This window comes from Lissotriton helveticus, chromosome 1_2 (assembly GCF_964261635.1).
Source record: "Lissotriton helveticus chromosome 1_2, aLisHel1.1, whole genome shotgun sequence".
In the NCBI taxonomy this organism is placed as follows: Eukaryota; Metazoa; Chordata; class Amphibia; order Caudata; family Salamandridae; genus Lissotriton; species Lissotriton helveticus.
The window spans coordinates 120,308,207-120,334,188 of record NC_136058.1 but is presented as its reverse complement, the minus strand read 5'-3'; positions in this window follow the sequence as shown (position 1 = coordinate 120,334,188).

Sequence of the window (25,982 nt, the reverse complement as noted above, 5' to 3'; positions counted from 1 at the left end):
TGTACAGTGACGTATGAGGACTTCTAATACTTTTCATGAGGCCACTTAAACTAAATTGTTTACATTTGGCAGAGGCTGCTTAAATTATTTGTTTACATTTTCCACTGCAAATCGAGCGAATAGCCTAGAATCGAATGTTGAGTCGACATGGAGACTTGAATCCTGCTCTTCAGCTCCAAAGCCATACCGCATTAGCTATTACACCATATGGTGTTCCTTTCTCTGTGAAGCAGATTTTAGCAGATGAAGGGTTGTCCGTAATGCTGCTTTTAGCAGATGTAGGTATTTTAACTTCGGGAGTGGATGATGGTATTCAGTAATTGACTTTTTTAAAACCATGTCATTCACAGGATGTTAAGCTGCTTCGAGATTCAAACCGGATTGCCCAGCTCTGGCCGTGACGTCCCTGGACTAGTGTCTGCACCATATAAATTTAACAATGGCGGCAATAAAACTACTGTTTCAGGCAGTGGAACAAATTTTTCGGACACACCCAGCGCCAATTTCAGGGTGTCCATGGGAGGTACCTAACTCTTAGGTATACATAGCCCTTTATGCCTACGAGTTAAGCATGTTCCAGTAAAAGTAATTTCTGATGTGCCGACAGGCAGACTTACTTATGTGTTAAAGTATTGCCTTCTCAACCTCACACAGAGAAAGGCATGGCAGTTCCACGACCCGCTCACGCCCGGTATTATGACAGGCACTGTGATTGTCACCATGCGGTCAAGGATACTGGATGGAGCTGTACAACACAACAGACTTCGTCTGCTCCATTCGGTTTCGAACAACCCCATTCTCTCTCAAGTCTCACTCCATCAATTGTTAGAGGCTTGTTAAAGGGTAATTGCTCTCACCGACATCTTCGACGTTCTCTGCACGGCAGAAGCCTCCATATCATATGCTGTCCTAAGATCCAGAGGCGCACAAAAGGAGACGTCAGAAATTGTAGAGCACATAGAGTACAGCCTTAGCAAAGGCCCCTTCCCTCTCTCCACAAAGAGACCTTTTCAACAGTGGTCACACCCATTCGTTTGCTAGCCTAGATGAAAGTTGCACCTTTTGACCAAGGATGGTGAAGAATTATTTGTTAGCTGTGCGACACATATAGTAGTGAGTTTTTGATAACCAGATAGCTAGATCTGAGAGGCGGGCAAAAAAGGAACATTCTCACTAGTGCTCTGGTTAGATAGATCATGTTATCCTTTGCCCAATTAAGGCACTAAGAGCATGACTTGTCTTGTTAGGTTATTTTGTGCACGGTGGCTGGAAGCATGAATATTTTAATAAATCGCTTCTGTAATATATATCCTATTGGCTTTGGATTACACAGAAGAAAACAGCACCAAACACTTGTCTCTCCTGCCTCCGACATTTCATTTGGGTGTTTTTTCTTTTTCTATCTATTGTGATGTGAGGGGGCCAACTGCTGTTATATTCCATTACAACTGCTGTTACATTCAAGTATTGTTTTCTCAGTTAAAGTGAAACTATATCTACAGTGGTAAATTAACTAACTCACTCAAACGCATCATTGATCTCCCGGGCGCATGCATAATACTATATACTGACTGTGAGTTGTAATGCAGCACCACAGATAAATTACTCTGCTACTGTAATCAAGCAGCGATGATATGAATTCATATTGAATCTTGTTTATTTAAATATTGCACATATATCAAGATGGGTGACCTGGTTCAAATTAACTGGGACATTTTAACCTGTGCTGTTCCTTATAAGCTTTCACACACTGCGTGTGATGAGTGATCACTCCATAAAAGTGCTGAATATTTCTGTTACCTGGGGCCATTCTTTCTGGCTAATCTACATTTGTGGAAAATTACAAAATGTACATGCGAATAAAGTTTTGCTCGCTAAGACACAGACTTTCATAAGCCTCGGCTGTGTAGGCAGTTAATCAATTGTTCATCAACTACATTATGCTTCATAACATTGTAAGCATCAGGCACTCTAGCCAAAGCAATCTGGTGCCTAAAAGATAAGAAGCATTTGCAATGCAATAGGTCTCGCCTTTGCGAGGGTTTGAGCTATTGGCATTGTAAATGACTGCCTTTTTATTTATGTGTTTTGAAAACCTGCAAGCGGTGCGTAAATGCACACTTTGTACTTATAGTCGTTGGTTACGAGAAGCAAGGCTTGCAGTAACTGCGCCTCTTTTACTGCCAGCCTTGCTTCTCGTAAGCAAGGACTATTAGTATAAAGTGCGTGTTTAGGCACCGCTTGCAGGTTTTCAAAACACATAAATGAAAAGCATTGTCATTTACAATGACAATAGCTCGAACTCTCACAAAGGCGAGACCTATTGCATTGCAAATGCTTGTTTATATATAGGGCTGCGAAGGCTCCGTAAAGTCTCCCAATGTTGTGCTGAGTTCTGATTGGCTGCCAACACTTTAAACCAGGATGTGTTGACAGCCATCGTGGGACTCTGCTAAAGCTGAGTCCCACAAAAAGGTTACAAAAAAATGAGAAGGGGTCATGGTAGGAATACCCTGAGCCCCTAGGCCTCTTGAAGGGGTCCCAGCAGCAAAATATTTTTAAAAAGAATTTTGAAAGGAGCTGCGTGGAGCCACGGCTCGCCCGAGAAATAAAAAAAAAAAAAGAAGCATGGACTAATAGATCCCCATTTGATTCCCCCATGCTGGGGCATGGGGGAATTAAAGGAGGGGTGTGCATGGGCACCTGGGGTTTAAAAATGGTCCGGAGACCACCAGCTTCCGCGGCTTATGTGAATATTAAGGGGGGCCACTCGCTCCACCCGGCCCTGGATACCATCACCTCCCTGTGGCCACGTAGCAATAATTAATTGTGGGGGCTGGTAGACCCTCTGGCACCGGGGACCCTGCCCTACCTGGAGCTTAATTAAATGTAATGGGAGCGCTGCGGGCAACCATCAGGCCCTAGGAACCATCACCTTCCAGAGGCCAAAGTAACTTCAAAAGTGGGAGGTGTCCCTGCGGCCCCCCTCCTGGGGCATATTTGGCCCCGGGGACCATCACCTCCCTAGGGCAGGCCCTACCAAATGAAAGGAGGGGGGCCGTGCAGCCTTCCTCCTGATGCCATAGATGGCCCTGGGGACTGCCACCCCCCAGGGCCAGGTCCTGCTATGCCCCGGGATGCCCATCTTCTGGACATAGCTGTTTGCTGTGGCTTGGCAGGCACTTTAAGCACACCTGCCAAGCCACAGCAAACACTCTGCTTAAAGCAGCGCATTCCTCTGTTTCCCTGCCCGCTGCCTAGTTAATTACTTAATAAATATTTACCCCTGGGACGTGGCGATCTCTGGGGCTGTGGGCGGGGTCATGCAGTCCCCACTCAATGTTTTCCAAACATTTGCTCCTGGAAGGTGGCAGTTCCAGGGGTGCAGGGGTGCAGCATGGGCACCTCTGCATACACAAAAAGCAACTACCCAGGAGTTGGTGGTCCCCTGGGCTTTCATAAACCCTGAAGCGAGGCCCAAGTTTATGGCTGTGTGAATGGCTGTGTGGGTGAGAGACTGGTTGTCTGAGTGTCTGTATGAGTGAGTGAGTGGGTGTGCGAGTACTTGTATGGTTTTGTGAATGGATATGTGAGTGGTTGTGTGGGTGTGTGAGTGGGGTACGGTTGTATGGGTTGTGAGTGGGTGTGTGAGTGGTTCTGTGGATAATGTCATGAGTGATGTAATATGTGAGGTCATAAACAGTGCATTGAGGGGCATAAGTTATAGTTAGTCATCCTAACTTCGTGGGCATAGCCAAGGTAAAGCAAGTGTGTTTTGTCCGCATTTCTACTGTGAAAAGTTATTTGCAATCCTTGATGGAGATGTTTTCATCTTTGCTTTTCTCGAGTGCAAAATGTTCTATACTGACTATGACAAGGGGGTTCTTTCCTGAGATGTGTTGCTGAGACCAGAGATGCTGTTCTAAATGTTTACAAACTAGAAGTTTGTAAACTTGCCTACAAGCCCCACCCCATATACATTAGCAGTAGACAACGTCTTCCCACCCTTTTCCCAGGATGAAGGATAGCTTACCAAATGAACCCCCTTGGCGTGGGTTTGGGTGCTTATAGAGGTTAGGCTGCAGAGCCTGGCTGCAGCCCAGCTCCTGTAGTCAACCCCGCCATGCACCCCCAAAGGCTGTCGAAACCCGCGGGATTCGGTGATTATAGGGGGTTTACCACAGACCCTCCGATCAATCCCCGCCTTCTGCGGTGGTTGGATTAACATAAAGTAATTAAAATGACTAAATGTTTTAAAAAAAAATTAAATTCACTAAAATAAACAAAGGTTACATGGACGTTATAGTTAGGCTCACATTTCACTCATTGAAAACCAGAGAAATTCAGCATAACGTACGCCCTCGCAATGCACTGCTTACGACCTCACATATTACATCCCTCATGACATGGTCAATGGCATCACTGATGACATCCCTGATAACATTTCAAATAACATCACCAATGTCATCACTGATAACATTACTGATTACATCATCCAGTGATTGTTTGTGTTTTCTAAAAGGTACTGATTGTTAAGCACATATACTAAGGCAAGTGGCTGTGGAAGTGCCTGTATGGATGAGTGAGTGGGTTTGTAGGTGGTGTATGGAAGAGAAAGTGTGTTTGGGAGAGACTGTATACACGAGTGAGTGGGTGTGTGAGTTTTGTATAGGTCTCACCTGAGTAATCAGAGTAATATCCTCTTTTCACAAAATAGAAAGCCCTGACTCTGGCACTTTGTGAATTTAATTCACGCTTGCGTTCACACTCTCTCTCAAAATAAACAATAGTGTCAATCTGAACAATGAAACTGTAATTATCCCTGCAAACCCAGGCCACTTTCAAAAGTTAATATCCACAGGCAGGCCTCCTGCTATTTCACAGTGACCTCACCTCAAGAATTCAGTTACTCCTCACTCCAGTGCGCAGCTGGAGGGCGAGCGTTAAATATCAATCCAAAAGGCATTTGACGCAGGCAGAACGCCCAGCCTCCTGGGTCGGGGCTCGCCAGCGGGCATCACCCGGGAGGCAGGGCGTCCTGTCGGCAGGAGGCCTGCCTGTGGATATTACTCTGTCACAGATTAAATTAACTTCTTTAAAAGAAAAAATGAGGCTATGTACTTTTGACATATAAATAAAGCTTGATTCTGCTAAAGGTCAAGAAAAGAACACTAATAATTTGATGGCTGGAATAAATATGCATGTGCAAGGTGTCAGACTTGGCATCTTCGGTGTGGTTTCCCCAGACGTTTTGCCTCTACCACCTGTATTTTTGATGCTGTGCTGGATTTCGTTTTTACTGGCTTAGATGCTTTGAACACTTTGTCACTGCTGATCAGTACCAAAGTGCAAGTGCTCCCTGTCTAAATTGTGATCACAATTATGTCTTCCTTATTGACATATTTGATTTACTGGTAAGCCCCTAGTCCCTGCACTGAGTGTGCCAGGGCCTGTAAATCAAATGCTACTAACCAACCTCTCTCATTAACCCAACTATTCCTCTGCTAACGTGCAAAAAAAACAATAACAAAACAAATCATCTCAGTTTCATTTCAGACTGACGTTGCCGGGCTATCTAAAAACGAACTTTTCACTGCCTTGAATGAATCATATATCAAGGGGAAACCTCAATTATACTTTAACTACTCCCTCAACCCCCAGACTCGCAACAAAATATTATACATGAGGCTGCTAGCCCTACCAATCTTCGACTTTAACCCACAGTGGGCTCGGTGGAACGAGCAGCCCATTTGCAGGTTTTGCAACTATATGCATGAGTCCTGGCTCCACCTGCTTTGCCTTTGCCCATTCTTTGCCACTGATCGACGTCGCCTACTGATCCCCGTCTTTCGGGAACAATCACTGAGACACTGCAGTGAAGCATCGACTTTGTGCTTTAGTAACAATTCAGCCCAGGCCTTAGCAAGAGCTGGGTAGTTCGTCAATATCATTTTAACTGCACTGCATAAACGCCTAGCATTAGGAACCTGATCATGTTTTTATATATTTTAAAATTTTAATCTAACACGCATTGCTCTGTTTGTACATTACGGTTTTTATTAACTGTATAATAAAGATAAGATAAGATAAGATAATGCTACTAGTGGGCCTGCCGCACATATTGTGCCACCCACAAGAGTAGCCCTTAAAAGGTATCTAAGTCCTGCCACTGCAGTGTCTGTACGCAGTTTTAAACTGCCATGTCGGCCTGCGACCTGGCAAGTGCACCCACTTGCCAGGCCCCAACCTTCCCATTTCCTACATGTAAGGCACCCCTATGGTAGGCCCAAGGTATCCCTATGGGAAGGGTGCTGTGTTTGTGAAAGACAAGACATGAACTGGTGCGTGTGACATTTCCTGATAGTGAAATGCTGCCAATTCCGTTTTTCACTATTGAAATGCTATCTGTCCCATAGGATAGAATGGAAGATACTTTGCAACATCTTACAAGCATAACTTCCCATCTGTGTGCCTCTGCCTGGTTGTGGATTGACTGTCTAGTTTCACAGTGACAGGGGCTGGGAATGTGCATTCACTATAGACAGTCACTGGGGTGTGTTGAGGTGTTCCTGGCCCTTCCTTAATGACTCAGAGCTGAGCTAAATAGGGCTTGGCGGCATTTAGAGTAGTGGGTGGAGTTTTCCTTGCACTTGAATAGGGCCTTTCTCCCTTGCAAAATGCTGCCTCCACCCCCTGTGGAGACACTGCACCAGTGAGGACAGAATTGGTTATTGCTGGGCTCAGAGACCCTTGCACCAAGAGAACAAAGACAAAATGGTGTATAAGTAGTAGACCTTTAACCCCAGACCCTTAGATCACTTCCGGACTCAAGAGGAACCTTTGTCAAGGAGAAGAGCTGGAGAGCTGTGAGGAGGAGTACTGCTACTTTGCTGTGTGCTGTGTGGAGTTGGCCTGCAGATACTGCTTCTGCCAAGGAAAGGACAAAGGCTGGAACGTTACTGTGAAACTGCTTGAAGAAGAATTTCCAAGGGTCTGTGTGTGCTTGCCTCCTGTTCAAAAGGGACACAAAGACTTCACCCCCAGCTCCACTGAACTCTATTGCTGAGAGTTCTGACCTGCCAGGAGGTGCCTATTACAGTTTTGGGCCTCTGGAGGTTTTTCCTGCTGTTGGGAGGTGGAAGCAAGAGAAGTAAGAAAACCTGCCTCTGATGCCCTCAGCAATGCCGCCCTGATGCCAAGACTGGCACCGAGGCCATGGGCACTGCTCTTAAAGTGTGCAATGCACCGCCCAGCCTGCATCGCAGCTCTGACACCTTTCGATGCCTTTCGATGCCTGCAGTTATCAACATTTTCCAACGCCAGCACTCGCACCGACTCCGCTATCGCCAGTGCCTGCATCCTGTTATTATGGTACCGATAACCAGCAAGGGTGACTCCACAAACTCACCTTCTTTGCACCGTCACCGGGACCAACGCCTTACCGGCGACACGACCTTCTTCCCCTGTCCTGGACTCAATACGACACCGGCTCATTCACACGACGCCCCGCCCCCCCATGGCAGCCAGGGAGCCAGCCTCGATCTTGGCACCGACGCCTCACCTCCACGATGCAGTGCATCATCAAAAACATAGTTTCCAAGGTACTGTTTGTTTGGAGCTTCATGTGACTTTGTGCCCAATGCCGCACTCCTCGTGGTCGGCGCTGTACTTTGGATTTATTGCTGTCACAACTTGCAATAGCAATTCAATTCAAACAAACCCTGTCCCTGGACGATAAATATAGGTATCCATTTCAATAATAGAGAAGCTATATGTCAGTTTTCTACTATTGTGCCACCAAACTTTACCAATTTAAACTTCAGGTTTGGTATCTTATCTCGTCCTATTCTTAAAAACTAGAGAGTTACCCTGTGAGCTTTCAAAGAGACAGTCAACACGAACACAAGATGATGTCTGGATTCACAACTTTCACAGCACATCGGCAACCAAACGTGAAAAAATGAGCGTCTCCTCCTATGAGGAGACGCAGAGCTTTGCGTCGCCCATTACGATTGATGCGACAATTGCTGGGGTCAACCATTTTAAGTACAAGCTCACAGTAGGAGTGAAATACTTCACCTTTTCAGCCGGTACGAGAGAAAAGTGCTGGCAGAGGTCACGAAGAACAAGGTGTCCAACATTGGTGCGGTGACCAGCCCTGACGAATCTGCCAAAATTCTAGAGGCAGAGAAACATGTTGGCAATAGGTAATGGTATGCAGAGTTAGCTACCAGCCTTTTTAGTTCAACAGATCACGCCTGATAATAAAGAATAAAAGTTGTGTGCTAGGTGTGCCTGTTGATTTTAATCACTATTCGTCACAATAGGAGTAAATACTAATTACTCCTCTGCACCTCACATATTTGTTTTTCTTTTGGACACTTTTACTTTTCGAACAAAATGACTACCTATGATGAGAAAAGGGGTGGAATCTGGGGTGGAATATTAAATCCCTGTGGTGGGTTAAAACTTGTCATGGGATTACTCTCTGAAATAAAGAATATTGGATTGCACTTTGTCTGGTGGTGTTTTTTTTCTGCCTGAGTTAGGAGAATTGTTCTTTGGAAAATAGAAGCCAAAAGACCGATAACATGCCCATTGACACATCAATACAATCACTCATGTGCCCCCTCACTCATCTATACAGTCACTCACACAAATACTCACTGTGCAAAACAGCCACTCACACACCCACCCACTTACGTATACACCCAGTTAAACAACCACTCACTTACCCATACATCCACTTACACCCCCAGTCACTTACCCATAAAGCCACTCACACAGCCACTCAGTCACCCATACAGCCACTCACACACACACTCATCCACCCATGCAGGCGTTCACACAGTCACTCACTCACCCATACAGCTACTCACACACCCACGTATTCACCCATACTGCCACTCACACACTGACGCCCACTCCCACGCTGATACGGACAATTACAGTGCCACTTAGATGACACATATTAGAGGCAGTATCACTCATTAGCAGTACAAAAAGAATAATAATTTAACATATGCAGTAGCTTAGGATAAATCTTTAACTCTCAGAACCTTTTACGAAACACTTACAGTCACTAGATGATGTCATCAGTGATGTCATTTGCGATGTCATCAGTGATATCACACCATGTTATGAGTATATTACAATATGTGAGGTCATAAGCAGTGCATTGTGGGGGTGTAAGTTAAAGTTAGCTCAAGGAAATATAACTGCTGAATTTCAATGGTGCTGTATGAGTGAAATCTAGGCCTAACTATAACATCCCTGTAACATTTGATGTTTTCAGTGAATATATATATAGTTAGTCTCACATATCACTCGTACAAAGCCATAGAAATCCAGCAATTATAGTTACCTGTGCTAATTATAACTCAGTGCACTGCTTATGACCTCACATATTACATCGTCACTCATGACATGGTCAGTGACATCACAGATGACATCACTGTGGACATCTCAAATGACAAACACGTACATACATATAAATAAGATGCAACACAGTAATAATGTAATAAAAGTGTGATTAAAATGTGGTAACAATGGCGGGGGGCGTGGTCTCGGCACCACGCAAGATGGCTGCCTAACTCTGGTGCTCCTAACGGGGAAGCACACATGACCTTTCCGGCGTTTCTCCTACCTTGACCGGCTACCGGAGGACTGCATAATACGTCGGAGCTCCGGGGGAGTGCTTCTGGTGACTTTGTGTCCCCGCAGTATCGGTTTTGCCTCGCTATGTGAGGAGGCTTCCTCATACGTCGGTAGAGCTCTGCGCGGCGGCCGCCATTACGCATCATCCCGCGGCTGACTGGAAAGCCGCAGGGATATCGTCATAAGCTTTTCTGCCGGCGCCGCGCTGCTCCCGACACCTTCCAGGATGTTTTCTTCTCCAGAACTGCAATTTGCCTGCAAGCTCATCGACAATAAAAGCAATTAGGGTGAGACTGCCTTTCTATTTTTTCCTTACCTTGATGCTCCCCCTCAGCTCTTATTTAACGGTTGCTCCTAATTAATTCCAGCTCCTACATAACGCCACCACCTAATTAATGACATTTTCGGCTTGATTTGCCCATATTTCTCCTCCTTATTCCTGCCTTCGCTGGATTATATGCCCTTTCAGAGGATATTTCTGTCAAACTCTGCTCTCTGCGTGGTTTTCGCTGTCTTTCATTCACATATCTGGAGCCTTTTTGGACCACGCTTTCTCCCTGGGACCTGTGGTTGGCTGGATGCTGCAGTTATTTTATTCAAGTATTTTGCAGTCTCATTTTTCACGCTCTCTTGTATGCTTCTTCCCAAGCCTCCTTGGATGTCTTCCGCTACGAAGTGACTCTTTCCTCCTCAATTTTTGGCTGATGTTATCTCCAAATGAGCAAACCAATTTTTCTTTTTTCTTTTTATCTTTATGGTGATGCTTCTCTTGACCTGTTTTTTCTTACCAACTTTTGTATGAAATCCTTTTCTTTTTTCATCTGAGGTGCTTTCATATCTATTTTTGCTTTACTTCAACATTTGCATGCTACCTGCCATTTTTGCAAGAAGGTCCTAAATTTTTTGAGCTGCTGCACGCACAATTTTCTTCAGGTATACAGCGATTGCGCAGTGCCACCATCATTGTATTCTCTCATAAACACTTTTGAAATACGTTACTGGAGCCACTCTTCCGCTGTGTCTACAGAGTACTTTCAATCTGTGTTATCTTAACTGGCTCCTCCTTCTATTTTCCTAAATTGGTTGTGCCTATTGACGTCATTTTCTACAAAAGAACATTCAGGCTTACATGGGCAGGTTGCGTAAACCTAAATTTATTTTTCCATCGGTATCGTCATCATCTCAAAGCTCCTCTCCTCCACATTCCGCCAGTGAGTCTCCTCCTGCACTTCAGATGGCTGGCGTTACTCCCAATCGCTCTTCCTCATCTCAAACAATGCCTCCCAAATCTTCATCCTCTACTGCTGTTTCTTCAAAACGTCCCAAGAGTGATCCTCCATCTCCGGATAAATCTACATCTTCTATTTCTATGGAACTCATTTTAGAAGAGATTCGTGCCTTGCGTCCCTTCATTGAAAATACCAACAATGATATGCAGATCCTGAAGGAGAAGTGGTCTTCTATGGACAGCAGAATTACTTCTGTTGAACAACAAGTTGTGGATCTCCCTGCTCATGATCGGCGTATATCAGCTTTGGAAAAATCTGTCTTGGCCTTGCAACAACACACAGAGGATTTGGAAAATCGTAATAGAAGAAACAACCTTCGCAATTACGGACTTCCGGAATCTTTGGAAGGGGGAGACCCTGTTGCGTTTTTCTCCTCATTCATTCCAAAACTCCTTGAAATTCACAGACCTTCTTTCAGTCCTATCTGCAGCCCGTGCCAAACGCAATATTTCCTGGTTGGACTCTAAGGTGTTTCTATCCCAAGATGTTTCTTCTTCCACTGCTGCAAGACGCAAAGAATTCCTTAACCTTCGTGCTCCTCTACGTTCCATGGGCGCTCGCTATGGCTTATTCCATCCTTGTCTCTTTAAGGTCACACATCAGAATCAGACTTGGACTTTTCAAGATCCTAATGAACTTAAGAATTTTATTCTTATGCACTCTACTGGCAACATGGATACATCTTCTCCCCCTACGGGGTGAAGCCTACTTCTCTCTGCTTTGGTTCATCTTCTAACGTCTTTGTATTTGTGATGACTTGTTACCCTATGTTCTCATTTTCCCTGTTTTCCTGTTTTTTCTAACTTTTTCTCCAGGAATGCTGGTTCCTTGTTTTATCTTCACCTATAACTACTTCTCACTCCTTTCCTTGCCTGACATATTTCCCTGACTTTGTACTTTTTTTGTTTTGCAGGTCTTGACGTCCTCTTCTCCCTTTGTACACCTATGTGGCTCTCTCCTACGTTCCCTTCCCCTGATCTGGTGGAGTCACCCCCCTTGTGCGGCTCGTCTTGTCCGGTGTCGCCACGACCCCGTTTCCTGTTTTTTGTCCCCCCTCAGGTATATTTCTCTCAGTCGTCCTTATGGATTTGTACTGTCTCTTCTGCTTCTATTCTTTCTTCCTTCCCCACCTTTCCTCTTTCTCTTTTTTCTTTTTCTACACTTTTTGTTCTCTCAACTCCTTCTATTCAGTTCTGTATGCTATTTATTATGCCTTCTCTGAGCGCTTCTCTTTTTCTTTTCTGGTCTCTCTCCACTTGCCTCTCTTTCTTCTTTCATTCTCTATCATTACCCCTCTTCTTGTTCTTAGTCTGATGTTTCTTGCATGCTTTTGGCTTAATTGTATTATCCTTGCACTGTTTTGGTTTTCAAGTTATTGTTATATACTGTTTTCTTACTTCATAATTTAGAGTTATATCGTGGAATGTGAAAGGTTTTGTTAATCCCATCAAAAGACAAAGAGTCCTATCTCATTTGTCCACCTACAATCCCGATATTGTCCTCTTACAGGAAACTCACCTTACTGATTTTGAATCACTTAAACTGAAACGAAGTTGGGTGGGATCTGTTTTATTCTCGCCTTCCTCGAACAAGAAGAATGGGGTTGCTATTTTAATCCACAAGAGATTGAAATGTAAAGTCTTGTTTGAAGAGAAAGACGATGTGGGGCGTTGGGTTCTGGTTAAATTGTTGATTGATTCTATCCCGTTAACTCTTTTTAATGTTTATGGCCCTACCCAGCCTGACTGTTTATTTTGGCCCCTTATTACTTCCAAATGTATTCAACACAAAGATGATTTCTTTATTCTAGGTGGTGATTGTAACCAAATTGTTGATCCATTTCTTGACCGTAAATCCACTGTACGTTTTCTTCCTCACAAACCACACAAACAATTCCTGGATACTCTATCTCAGGCTGCTCTATCCGACTCCTGGCGACTCACCCACCCAGATACTCTTGACTACTCCTTTTTCTCCCATCCTCATGCTTCTTCCTCTAGATTAGATTACATCTTTCTCTCTCACTCTCTATCTCAATCTCCACTCTCTTCTTCTATTGAACCTATTGTGATCTCGGACCATGCACCTGTTATTACTGATTTTGATCTTCTCCCCCCTCATCCCAGATCCTCCCGCTGGCGTTTTAATTCCTCTCTTCTTACTGATCCTACCTTTTCTTCCTCCTTTCGTGCTTTCTCTGATGATTTTTTTCTCACCAACTCTACTCCGGAGATTTCCTTTCACACCCTCTGGGATACTTTCAAGGCAACTGCAAGGGGGTTCATCATTGATTTTGTCTCTCGGAAAAAAAAACGATTCCTCCAGAAGCGGAAAGCTTCTCTTGCACACATTAAACAATTAGAACATCGTTTTTACACTTCTTCGGCCTCCTGTATGTCCCCTGAACTTCTTTGTGCGAAATTTGCCTTTAACAAAATATCTATGGATAATGCTTCCTCCATTCTTCTACGTAGCAGCGCACGCTATTATGGGGGTCGTAATAAATCTGGCAAGCTATTAGCTAATTACCTCAAGTCCCGTAAAGAACGCACTTCCATCGAATCTATCTTCTCTCCTGATAACATTCTTCTTCCATCTACTGATCAGATTCTTACCCAGTTTCAGCTCTTCTACCAACAACTTTACACTCCGGAATCTCCTCCCTCTCCTTTACTTCGCTCCTACTTCGATCATCTCCCTAAACCTTCTTTTCCTGATCTTGATTTCACCTCCCTGGACCTTGACCTTACTTCTCATGAAATTTCCACTGCTCTTTCTTCTTTAACTAAAGGCAAGACTCCTGGCCCTGACAGCTTCCCTGTCGAGTTTTATTTACATTTTTCGGATCTCCTGATCCCTAAATTGTTGACCCTTTTTCAATCCTTTCTTTCTTCTGGTTCAGCAGCAGGTACCTTTCAAGACGCTACAATCTGCTTAATTCCGAAAGATGGCCGTGACCCGAAATTTTGTAAAAATTATCGCCCCATTTCACTTGTTAATGTAGATTATAAAATTTTTGCCAAGCTCCTGGCTCTTCGTCTTGATTCCTTCATGCCCCATCTCATTGGTAAAGAACAATGCGGATTTATTAAGGGTAGGCTCACCTCCGATAATTCTCGTCTTTTCTTAAATGTTCTAAACAAGCTTCCTCCTTTTCTTTTCCCTTAGCTGCCATTTCAGTTGATGCTGAGAAGGCGTTTGACCGAGTTGACTGGTCTTTTCTCTTTGCATCCCTCCAGTGGCATGGATTTGGCCCCAAATTCATTTCCCTTGTCTCTTTATTATACTCCTCTCCCAAAGCTTCTGTCCTAGTCAACGGTCAATTATCCTCCTCTTTTACCCTTCGTCGTGGTGTTCGTCAAGGCTGTCCTCTTTCTCCTCTCCTTTTTGTCTTAGCCCTTGAGCCATTCTTAACTTCTATTCGTCAAAATGTTTCTATTTCTGGTTTTCCTTACGGGGATCAGCAATTGAAACTCTCAGCGTACGCTGATGATATTCTTCTCTTCATCTCCCATCCTGATTCATCCTTACCCCCTCTTTTAGCGGAATTTGATGCCTTTTCCCTTGTCTCGGGTTATAAGATTAATTCTGACAAGACTGAAATTCTTCCACTCACTAAGTATTGTTTACCTCATCAATTCTCTTCTACTGGTTTTGCCTGGAATCATACCAAAATTAAATATCTGGGAATCTGGTTCTCCAGGTCCATTTCCTCTTCTGTTAAACTGAACATGACTTCGGTATTGGCTCGCATTAATAAATCCTTCTCTTCCTGGAATCCTCTCTTCCTATCGTGGTGGGGTAGATTAGATTCTATAAAAATGATGATTGCCCCTATTCTTATTTATATTCTCTCTATGCTACCTGTCCATATCCCTGCTATTTACTTTAAATGCCTTGACTCCTCTCTTTCTAAATTTTTGTGGAACAACAAAAAAGCTAGAATTTCTCTTGTCTCTCTTCGTAAAGCTAAAGCGACAGGTGGAGTTAATTTCCCGGATTTGCGTTTGTATCATAAATCCTTTTCCTTGCGTCAAGTCTCTCGATCGCTCTCGCAAGATTTGTCTCCTTTCGCTCCCCTATGGCTTTCTATTGAACGGACTCTCATCTCCCCCTTCTCTTTTGATGAACTTCTTCGCTTTTCTTCCAAATCTCCATTCACCTCCCTTCCACTTTTTAAATATTCTTCTTCCCTTCTCCGGCCTCTCTGTTCTCCCTCTGTTATATCGCGTGAATCCTTTTTGCAACAACCCATTTGGTATAACTCCCTTGTTCTCATTAACAATAGACCAATATTTTGGTCCTCATGGCATCAAAAGGGTATTATTTGGGTTCATCAGCTTTTTGATGGACTCATCCCTTGCTCCTTTCCTCAATTTCGAACTCATTTCTCTTGTCCGAGATCTTTCTTGCACAAATATACCCTCCTGATGGAAACTATCCTTGATCGTTATTACTTGCTACCTTCATCTGTCACTCCTTTCACTCCCTCATCCCTTCTAACATTACTTTCTATTTTTCCTAAAGCTTCCGTTATTTATAAGTTTTTCTCTGCCCCTAATCCGGAGAGACCCAAATCCAAGATTGAATCTTCCTGGGAGTCTGACCTTGGATGTGTTTGGTCGGTTTCTCTTTGGGATAAACTCTGGCTTAAGTCCTTGAAGGTATCTCGCTCTGCTTCTCTTACACAATCTCTCTTCTTTCTATATCATAGACTTTATCTTTCCCCTCTTCTTCTTTCTCGCTTCTCCTCTACTTCTACTTCTGCTTGTTGGACATGTAATTCTCCTGATGCTGACCTTTTGCATATGTTCTTTCTCTGTCCCCCAGTATTTACCCTTTGGAACCAAGTTTGGTCTTGCATCTCTCGCATTTTCTCACTCTCTATTCCTCATTCTCCTTCTCTTCTTTTTCTGGGTAGTCTTTCAGATACTCTCACCTTACCCCCTCATTCTGCTGGTCTTTTTGATCTTATGCTTGCTCTTTCCTTTCAACATATCTCCTCTAACTGGAAAGATCTCACAAAGGTCTCTTTGCAACATTGGTGGAACTCCCTTTGCCATTTTCACAGATTAGATGTTTCTTTTGCTTCCTCCTCCAAGCCCCCTCGTAATGTGGAACTTTATTGGCTCCCGTTAACTATTTACTTGGATCAATCTGCTGTCAAGAATCGTCCCTCTTCCACCACATCTGAGAATTTTAAACCACCCTGAATTTCTTTCCCTTCTACTATTTTCTCTTCATGTGTATGAATCAGATTTATTGTTATGTTTACTCTCTATTTAATTCCATTAACAATCTACACATTTATTTGGTATATATTGATATATTTCTATCAGGTTATTTTCCTGTATATTATACTTCATCAATTTATTGCATATTTATAGTATACAGCTATGTCATATTTCCTTCTCATATTCTCCTTTCCTGAGTTTTTCTTCTGCTCTTTTTCTTTTTTCTTTTCTGTTCTTCTTTTCTCTCTCTTATTCCTTCTTTCTTTTTCTTTCTTTCTTTCCTCTCCCTCCCCTCTCTTTAAAACTTATAAAATGCTTAGGTATTGATTCTTGACATTAGGAATGTTATAATATTCTTGCTTTTGTATATTCTGCATACAGTTCCTTTTGTCCTTGTTTATTTAAGTATATTAATAAAGCTTTCAAACAGGAAAATGTGGTAACAATAGCAAATTGTAGACAAAGATAATATTTCATAATGGCTTAGATACCTCATCATTGGGGAGATTATATAAACACTTAGGCTATTAACTCTAGAACCCTTAAGTAGGCATGATCCAAGGGAGACTTGATTAAATATCGTTTAAATGCCAGAGATAGGGCAGAGATATGAACCATGTCTGACCTAGAACTATTACAACTACAGCTCTACCAATAAATATAAACTATTTTAGTGGCAAACTTCCAGTTATTGGTAATGTACTGTAAAGATATTGCTATAAATAGGTCCAATATCAATATCTTGACTTTCCTGCTATAACAAACCACTCAACAGCTAAATACATAAGTAATATCACTCCAGCATACTATGCCAACAAGCATTTACAATGCAACGGTCTCGCCTTTGCAAAGGTTAGAGCTATTGGCATTGTAAATGACAAAATTGTTATATATGTGTTGGTTTTGAAAATAGATAAATAAATGGCATTGTCATTTACAATGCCAAAAGCTTAATCTCTCGCAAATGCGAGACCTATTGCATTTGCACCCACACACACACAGAGCCACACACACACAGAGCCACACACACAAAGAGCCACACACAAACAGAGCCACACACACACACACACACAGCGAGAGCCACACAGACACACACACAGAGCCACTCAGAGCCACACACACACAGCCACACACACACAGAGCCACACACACACACACAGAGCCCCACAGACACACACACAGAGCCACACAGAGACACACACAGAGCCACACACAGCCACACACACATAGGGCCACACACACAGAGCCACACACACAGAGCCACACATACAGAGCCACACACACAGATCCACACACAGAGCCACACACACACACACAGCCACACACACACACAGAGCCACACACACAGCGCCACACACACACAGCGCCCCCACACACACAAACACAAAGCACCCCCACACACACACAGAGCACCACACACAAACAGAGCCACACACACACACAGAGCCACACGCACACAGAGCCACACACACAGAGCCACAAATACAGAGTCACACACACATACACAGAGCCACACACACATACACAGAGCCCCGGAGCATAATTCCAATTCCAAGCCAGCAAAGGCTCGAAGCATAGGAGCCAGGTTACACAGTATTCCCTTTTCATGGCTGCCTGCCCCCTCCTTCCTCCTGCCCCCTCCCTCCTCTCGGCAGCATGTTCTGCTCTCTGAATCAATGATCAGTTGAGATTTCCAAAGCTGGTCAGTAAGCATTTGGGCAGTCAATCCCAAGTTTAGGCCGATCACCTACTTACCTACTCATTGGCTGAGTTGTCTAACCTCGTTCCCACAGCTGCCCCGCCTCTGCACATCTACTGAATAACACAGCAGCACTGCACATTTCCAAACAGCTGCGCTAACACCACATGGGTCGCCAGAAGTGTACAATAGCTGCTTAAGAGGCATCTGGAATTACATTCCCTGGGTGTGTAACAGTCTTTAATTACATTTCCACAATCGTAAAGAATCTAGAATTATGCGGTTAGGCTTCCTTGTAACCTTTGACATTGGTATTCACACTGCAAGCGTAACGGGATATATACAGCTACATACTACAGGGACATTTACACACCTACGTTTCCTGGCTGTGGAGGTTACATCATCTAGTAATTTTAGTGTGTACACATGTATAGTTACATTCCACAGTCATTCCCTTGTATTAAGACATCTGTGACGATACTTTCAGGGCATCCAGGCGTCTACAGCAAAAATGCTTTGGCAGGCAGCCATCTAGGCTTACATTCCCTTTGTAGGCAGGCGTTAGTTACATTCCCTTCACAGACAGGCCTCTTAGCACTGTCCCACGTGAGGACAGATGTCTAAGGTTACACCCCCTTGGTCGGGAGCATCACTGGTTACATACTCTGGGTCTCCTGGCATCCTCCGCTACCCCCCTAGGGTATTGTGGTCCCTACACTTAAGGAGACCCGAGCCCTTTATAAGTCTGGGGCTGAGACCCCACAGGGTCACCTTGGAGGGGACAAGGTGTCGACCACCTTCTGCATATTTGCGACTCTGTGAATAGCGATCCCGTTGCTGTTTTGGGGGTAGGGGTGAAGACTTGGAACATATGAGAGTGGGGGTAGGGTGTCAAAGGAAGAGCACACGCTTCAGTGGGAGAAAGCCTTGTGGCAGATTAGGAAGTGGGTGTGACCGGGTCACTGGCGAGAGGTGTCCACTGCAGGGCAAGAGGGGGGTGTACTCCCTTTAGCAGTGAGAGGGGGGCACAAATTAGTCAGTACATGTGAAGGCAAAGGTGTAAATTAGGACCATCAGACTTTGGATCAATCAGCGTCTGACAATGGGAGAGGGTGCTATCCGGGACATATGTCTGGATGGAGAGAGATAATCCTCGAGAAGGTGGGACAGCGAACTGTGAAGGCACGCTATACAGCGCCCCCTACAGCCCTGCAGAATGGGCCAGCTGCAGCGCCTAGATGCCACTTCAGAAACTGTGGGAACGAAACACACCCCGCACTCTCCAAGTGAAATCATAAAGACACCCCGCGCTTTCCAAGTGAAATACGCAGCATTTTCAGAGAGCGGTAAAACTGTCTTGCGAGCCCAACTCTCCCCTCACGAGCCAGGAGTTTACAAGGGAAGTCATCACCCCAGGCAAGCCATGTCCATGAGGGTGAGGGTGAGAGGGTGTGTGAGGGTGAGTGAGGGTGTGGGAGGGTGAGAGGGTGTGTGAGGGAGGGTGAGGGTGAGTGAGGGTGTGTGAGGGTGAGGGTGAGAGTGTGTGTGAGGGTGAAAGGGTGTGTGAGGGTGAGAGGGTGAGTGAGGGCATGAGAGGGTGTGAGAGGGTGAGTGAGGGTGTGTAAGGGTGAGGGTGAGAGGGTGCGTGAGGGTGTGTGAGGGTGAGTGAGGGTGTGTGAGGGTGAGGGAGAGAGGGTGTGTGAGGGTGAGAGGGTGTGTGAGGGTGAGTGAGGGTGTGTGAGGGTGAGAGGGTGTGAGGGTGGGAGGGTGTGTGAGGGTGAGGGGGTGAGGGTGTGTGAGGGTGAGGGGGGTGAGAGGGTGTGCGAGGGTGGGTGAGGGTGAGTGAGGGTGTGAGAGGATGTGTGAGGGTGTGTGAGGGTGAGAGGGTCTGAGGGTGGGAGGGTGTGTGAGGGTGAGCGTGAGAGGGTGTGTGAGGGTGAGGGAGGCTGAGGGTGAGGGGGTGTGAGGGTGAGGGGATGTGAGGGTGAGGGGGTGAGAGGGTGAGGGGGTGTGAGGGTGAGGGGATGTGAGGATGAGGGGGTGTGAGGGTGAGGGGGTGTGAAGGTGAGGGTGAGGGTATGGGGTGTGAGGGTGAGGGGGTGTGAGGGGGTGAGGGTGAGTAAGGGTGTGTGAGGGTGTGTGAGGGTGAGAGGGTGTGTGAGGGTGAGTGAGGGTGTGTGAGGGAGTGTGAGGGTGAGGGGGTATGTGAGGTTGAGGGTGTGAGGGTGAGGGGGTGTGAGGGTGTGAGGGTGAGAGGGGGCGTGAGGGGGTGAGAGGGTGTGTGGGTGAGGGTGTGTGAGGATGAGGGGGTGAGAGAGTGTGTGAGGGTGGGTGAGGGTGAGAGGGTGAGTGAGGGTGTGAGAGGGAGTGAGGGTGTGTGTGAGGGTGTGTGAGGGTGAGAGGGTGTGTGAGGGTGAGGGAGGGTGAGGGGGTGTGAGGGTGAGGGGGTATGAGGGTGAGGGGGTGAAGGTGAGGGGGTGTGAGGGTGAGGGGGTGAGTGAGGGTGTGTGAGGGTGAGAGGGTGTGAGGGTGTGTGAGGTGAGTGTGAGGGGGTGTGAGGGCGAGGGAGGGGGGTGTTATGGTGAGGGTGTGTGAGGGTGAGGGGGTGTGAGGGTGAGGGTGAGGGTGAGGGGGTGAGGGTGAGAGGGTGAGGGGGTGAGGGGGTGTGAGGATGAGGGCGTGTAGGGTGAGGGGAGGGGGTGTAAGGGGGTGAGGAAGGGTGAGGGTGTGTGAGGGTGAGGGGTGTGAGGGTGAGGGGATGTGTGAGTGTGAGGGTGTGTGTGAGGGTGAGGGGGTGTTAGGGTGAGAGGGTAAGGGGGTGTGAGGGTGTGTGGGTGAGAGGGTGTGTGAGGGTAGGGTGTGGGTGAGAGGGTGAGGGGGTGTGAGGGTGAGGGTGAGTGAGGGTGAGGGGTGTTGGTGTGTGAGGGTGAGGGGGTGTGAGGGGGTGTGGGTGAGAGGATGTGTGAGGGTGAGGGGGTGTGAGGGTGAGGGTGAGGGTGGGAGGGTGGGTGAGGGTGTGACAGTGAGGGTGTGTGAGGGTGTGTGAGGGTGAGAGGGTGAGGGGGTGTGAAGGTGAGGGTGTGTGAGGGTGTGAGGGTGAGAGGGTGTGTGAGGGTGAGAGGGTGTGTGAGGGTGAGGGTGTGTGAGGGTGAGGGTGTGTGAGGGTGAGGGGGTGTGAGGGTGAGGGCGTGAGGGTGAGGGTGTGAGGGTGAGGGGGGTGAGAGGGTGAGAGGGGGTGAGAGGGTGGTTGAGGTTGAGAGGGTGAGAGAGGGTGAGAGGAGGTGAGAGGGTGAGGTGGTGGTCACCCACTTACCGTTCACGTCCGCAGCAGCCGTTCCTTCATCTCACAGGCGGGGTGCGGCCGCACACAGGACTGTCAGGTTGGCAGACGAGGGGGTACGGAAGACTGGGGGTTTGTTTCACTGGTAAATGAGGCAAGGGTTAAAAGGATTATGGCCTCAGTTCGTCTGGGCGGGGGACTGGGGTTAGCGATATAATTATGGCACCTGGAACTCTGTTGGTACAACTCGCAGTGTGCCCATCTGCTGAGAGCGGAGCAGCGTCACAACCCCGAGCCTGAAGCGCTACAAGCAGTGTTTGTAGTGCCCTGGCCGCCCCTCTGCTAGCAGCCTAGCCTCCTAGTCACATTTCTGCTAATGACCCGCCGTTCACCCTCTGATTACAGCAATATTTATTCGTCGGTCGTGATGCGCCATTCCCTAAACATGGCACACTGGGCAGCTTAGTCAGTCAGCACGCGCACTATGGCTCAGTTCACGCGGTTCGTTCCTTTTGCTTTTTTGTGACGTCAGTGCCGCAGACGGAATTAGCCTCCTTTGCTGAACTCGAACGCGAGTTTTTTGGGGGCTGAACGAGCTTGGAGAATTATTTATGGGCTTCAAAAGGACTTCAGAGTACATGAATAACATCAAGGATACAAACATATATCTTATCCCTCAGTAGAAAAAAATAAATAGTTCTGACGACGACTTGCATATGCCTACCAAAGTCGTAGTTTTTTTATACCAACCTGCTCCAAACTAACCACTTAGTAAACAAGACGTCAGCAGTAGTTGCTTTGCCGTGAAATGGATCCCAAAAAAACAAGCGCTCGCCAGCCTTTTGTCTCTAAGCCCTGTCCTTTTTAAGACTGGGGCCCTGACTTCCTGCTGGGGTAAAAGGTTCCTTATCTTCTTTATGGGGCCATCTGGACCCATAAAGAAGATAAGAAACCTTTTACTTCGGCAGTAAGTCAAGGAACCCAATCTGAAAAGGACGGGGCTTAGAGAGAACGAAGAACGTCACTAGGACCTCTTCTCCAATGGCTGGCCACCATTTAGGAGGCCAGCCAATGGAGAAGAGGAGCGGGGCTTAACCTCGCTAGTGATGTTCTCTCTATCTCATTAAATCTCGCCAGCGATACTGCGCATGCCTGCGCAGCCATCGCAGGCTGAGACCTAAAAAGGAAATGGGTAAAGTGGGGTAGTGGGTAAATATTATTTACTTACTACTGAAATGAGAAAAGTAGAAAAATTCACAATGTGATTTTGCATAACTCCATTATCCTTCCACTTATCCAAGTTTAAAACTTTAATAATAATTCTAATTGTATTTATATAGCAGAATCCAGAAATATCCGATTAATCAAACTATTTTTTGAAAAAGGAGATCTAAAACTAGTAAATTTACTCCTGACCATAAAAGAATACAAGTAATGTGGTCAGTGTCATTAAATAAAACCTCTTTTACAAAAGGGATTCGTTTGCATATCCTCATTAGCAATCCTTAACTGAGCTTTTCAACAAGCTTTCAAATTTGCTAATTATATTTTATGGTTTTGATTGTTCTTTAGAAAAATGGAACCAAAACTAACACCAGCTTGGAAAAAAATTCAGTGATATCAATTTTTGAGCATATTGATCAAAACATAACAGGATAAAATGAACTGTTGGCAAAAGATCAGATTTCATATTACTATTCTGAAACCCTGAAATCTGATTTTTGTTCCTATTTCATCAAAATAAGGCAAAGAAGTATTAGAGTTAGAGACATTAATGAACCTAGAATCTGCATCTGCAGAAAATGTAATTTCTTTATTGCCACATTTATAGTTTGCGATAGATTTATTACATCTTATCCTACAAATAAGAATTTTAATTGCTAAGACAAAAAGGAGAGGCATTAAAGAGCAACCTTATCTAATGCCTTTGCCTGGATAGAAATAATAAGAAACTAAGGCGTTTGCTAATTTAGAAGGCGTATGTTTGCTGTATAATAAAGATGTTAGTGTAATAATTTGTGAACCGACCCCATGCCACATCAAAACTCTCAATATTTATTGTCACTGGCAGTGTGGCGTTAGTAGATTTATGTAATTATTTAGAAATATTCTGACATTATCTGTAATGAATCGGCCTATAACAAAACCATTATATGCTAAACCAAGCTGTCTAGGGAGAAAGCTTTCTACTAATAATGCCAATATTTTATAAAAGATTTTGCTAAAGTAATCAGAGAATTTAGCCTATAATTTTTAGTCATGTAGTAACTCTTCCTTTTATATATCGCACATACTATTGCTTTCAAAAAAGTACCATCAGATTTATCATTATCACTGAAATATTTAGACAATTTCAACATTCTAAGAAATAAATTCAAGAGAAATGTTAGTTAAATTTAATCGGAAAACCATCTGGTCACAGTACTTTGCTCTTTAGTTTCTTTACGTTTAGACATCTCTTCAAAGAAGATTTTTTTATTCTAATATTGGCATTTTACATTTAGTGTAATAGGAAATAATTATCAATAGATAAGTGAAAGTGAAATACGAATCCTTATATTAGAGTGTGAGTAAATTGTAATTATTCCCAATAACACACTCGATAGTAAAACTTTCCTTTTTAGTTTTTAAAGAATAAATTAATAGTTTCCCTGACTTAATTTGCTCATTATAATAATGTGCATTAACTTATGGTAGATATAACATGAACGTTCACTTGCTTTCTTCTTGAACGCTATTTTAGTTTAAAAAAGCTAATGAAGCTTTACTCTTAGATTTACACTATTTATGTTCTAACATTTGACATGATTTAACTTAGTGAAAGATTTATTCTCATTGGTTTTCTACCTTTTTAAAGTCAAACTTAATTAAAACAATCCTCAGAAGCTGCCTTAAAATCCAATCATACTATGTAAAAGTTAAAGCAAAAGACTCACAAACGATGAATGGAATGCGGACCAAATCAAAAATCACCCCCAGTCAAGAGATCTGGGTCACATCCATTGTTCTTTTGGTCACCATGCCACCCCAGTTTAGACCCAGCCATATGCAAATCAGTCTTGACCCTGCTTCTCATTGGAACAGTTCAGTCCGAACTGCCAAGCCAGGTCCTCCCTGGACCAGAAGCAAACATCCTGGGGGCGGTTTCGGTGTATCACCACTAATCAGCCAGGCTAGCTGAATAAAAACGTTATAGCAAAAGATAATAAGGAATTAAAAGCATCATGAACCAGAAAAAGAGCAGCTTACCTTTCAATAACCTACAAGGGCCTTATTCTGACAATAATAAAAACTGTATGTAACAAGAAGGCTCTGAAAAATATTACCATGCCACAGTAGCGAGATGGAAATAAAAATTAGTAGAGAGGAAAAATAATACATACCTATTTGAACATAACTTAAACGAATTATATACATTTTATATAAGAATCCCATTATTACTTTAAGCCAAGTCACTAAACCTAATGCATTTTTCATTATGAATGAATTGTCATGAATAATGGCTTATGGCTCTGTACGTTACAGAACATAGACATCATACCTTCAGTATGATATCTACGTACATAAATGCAGCATCTAACAAGCCCTCTCCTTACTCCCACGTGCTTGCTGTAGCGTATTTATTTAATTATTTTATTTTCTATATTTCTTTAGTGCAGTTGTTGTCTCTAGGCTTCCCAGTGGTTTACATTGTGTATTGACAATGTTATTGTGGATAAAGACAGTGAACACAGAATCAGAAAATGTAGAAAACAGAGAGGAGCAACAACGTTTTATCTTCAAAATTGTGTAAACTTAATTTGATGAAATATAAACCATTCTTGTCAGTTTATTTCTCATCACCACGCTGGTATGTCAAATGCACATGATAACCCTTCTTGTTATTTTGAGCTGTAACTGCAGCACTAAACATAGTTGTAAAGTGGAATGCGATGGTAACGTTTATATACATATAAATACGGAGACCAACCAGGATATATAAGGGGAGGGACAGGAGATGTCACACTCTTATCTCTCATTTGGTTAAGGCTGGAGGTCAGTCAAGGCAACCAAATGGCAATTTATTTACTGTGTGCGCATTGCAGTGCTTCTTGCTCCTGGATGAAATCCCACAAAGTTTGTTACTAAATCTATTCTTACTTTCATAATCTAACTTTCAGTCAACACTCCAGGACCTGGCAATGTTCATTCCATTGGCACAGAAGACTCCTCTTCGGCCCAGTCTACATTGTACTCTACACCAATGCACAACTCATTAATGAAGGTTGCATCACCCCAGCATCGATTGCCCTCCAGTGGCTACGCCTACTATAAACACATTATTCCGCTTACCTGTCAGAATAACTCAACACGTCTGAAGCAAATGACACCACCACAACCAATCACTCAGCACTAGACGCAGTCCCTCCCATCTTATAATTCACAAAGGAACGAAGCCTGAGCTGTTCACTAAAAAACCAACCTTAGCACATCTAAGAATTCTACACCTTCACCGACCTGAGGATTCACCGACCATCACGAATGCTTTTCACTCTATAACCCTGTCTATAAGACTGCCGCACACTGTTCACACAATATTAATCAATAGAGTCCATCCACAAATAGTACTGGGTGGTGGAAAACTATAAATTCAAACAGTGTTTATTATTATTTTGTACTCCCTCGTTCTAGCTCCTGTTTTTTCTCTCTCTCACACTCCCACTCTCTCTCTCACTTACTCTCTCTCGTGCAATCAGTGGAAGTGAAAATGAAAACCACTGTCTCGCAAAAAAGACAGTGAGACACCCAGAGAGATTACTGGAAACAACATACCCGTTATAGGC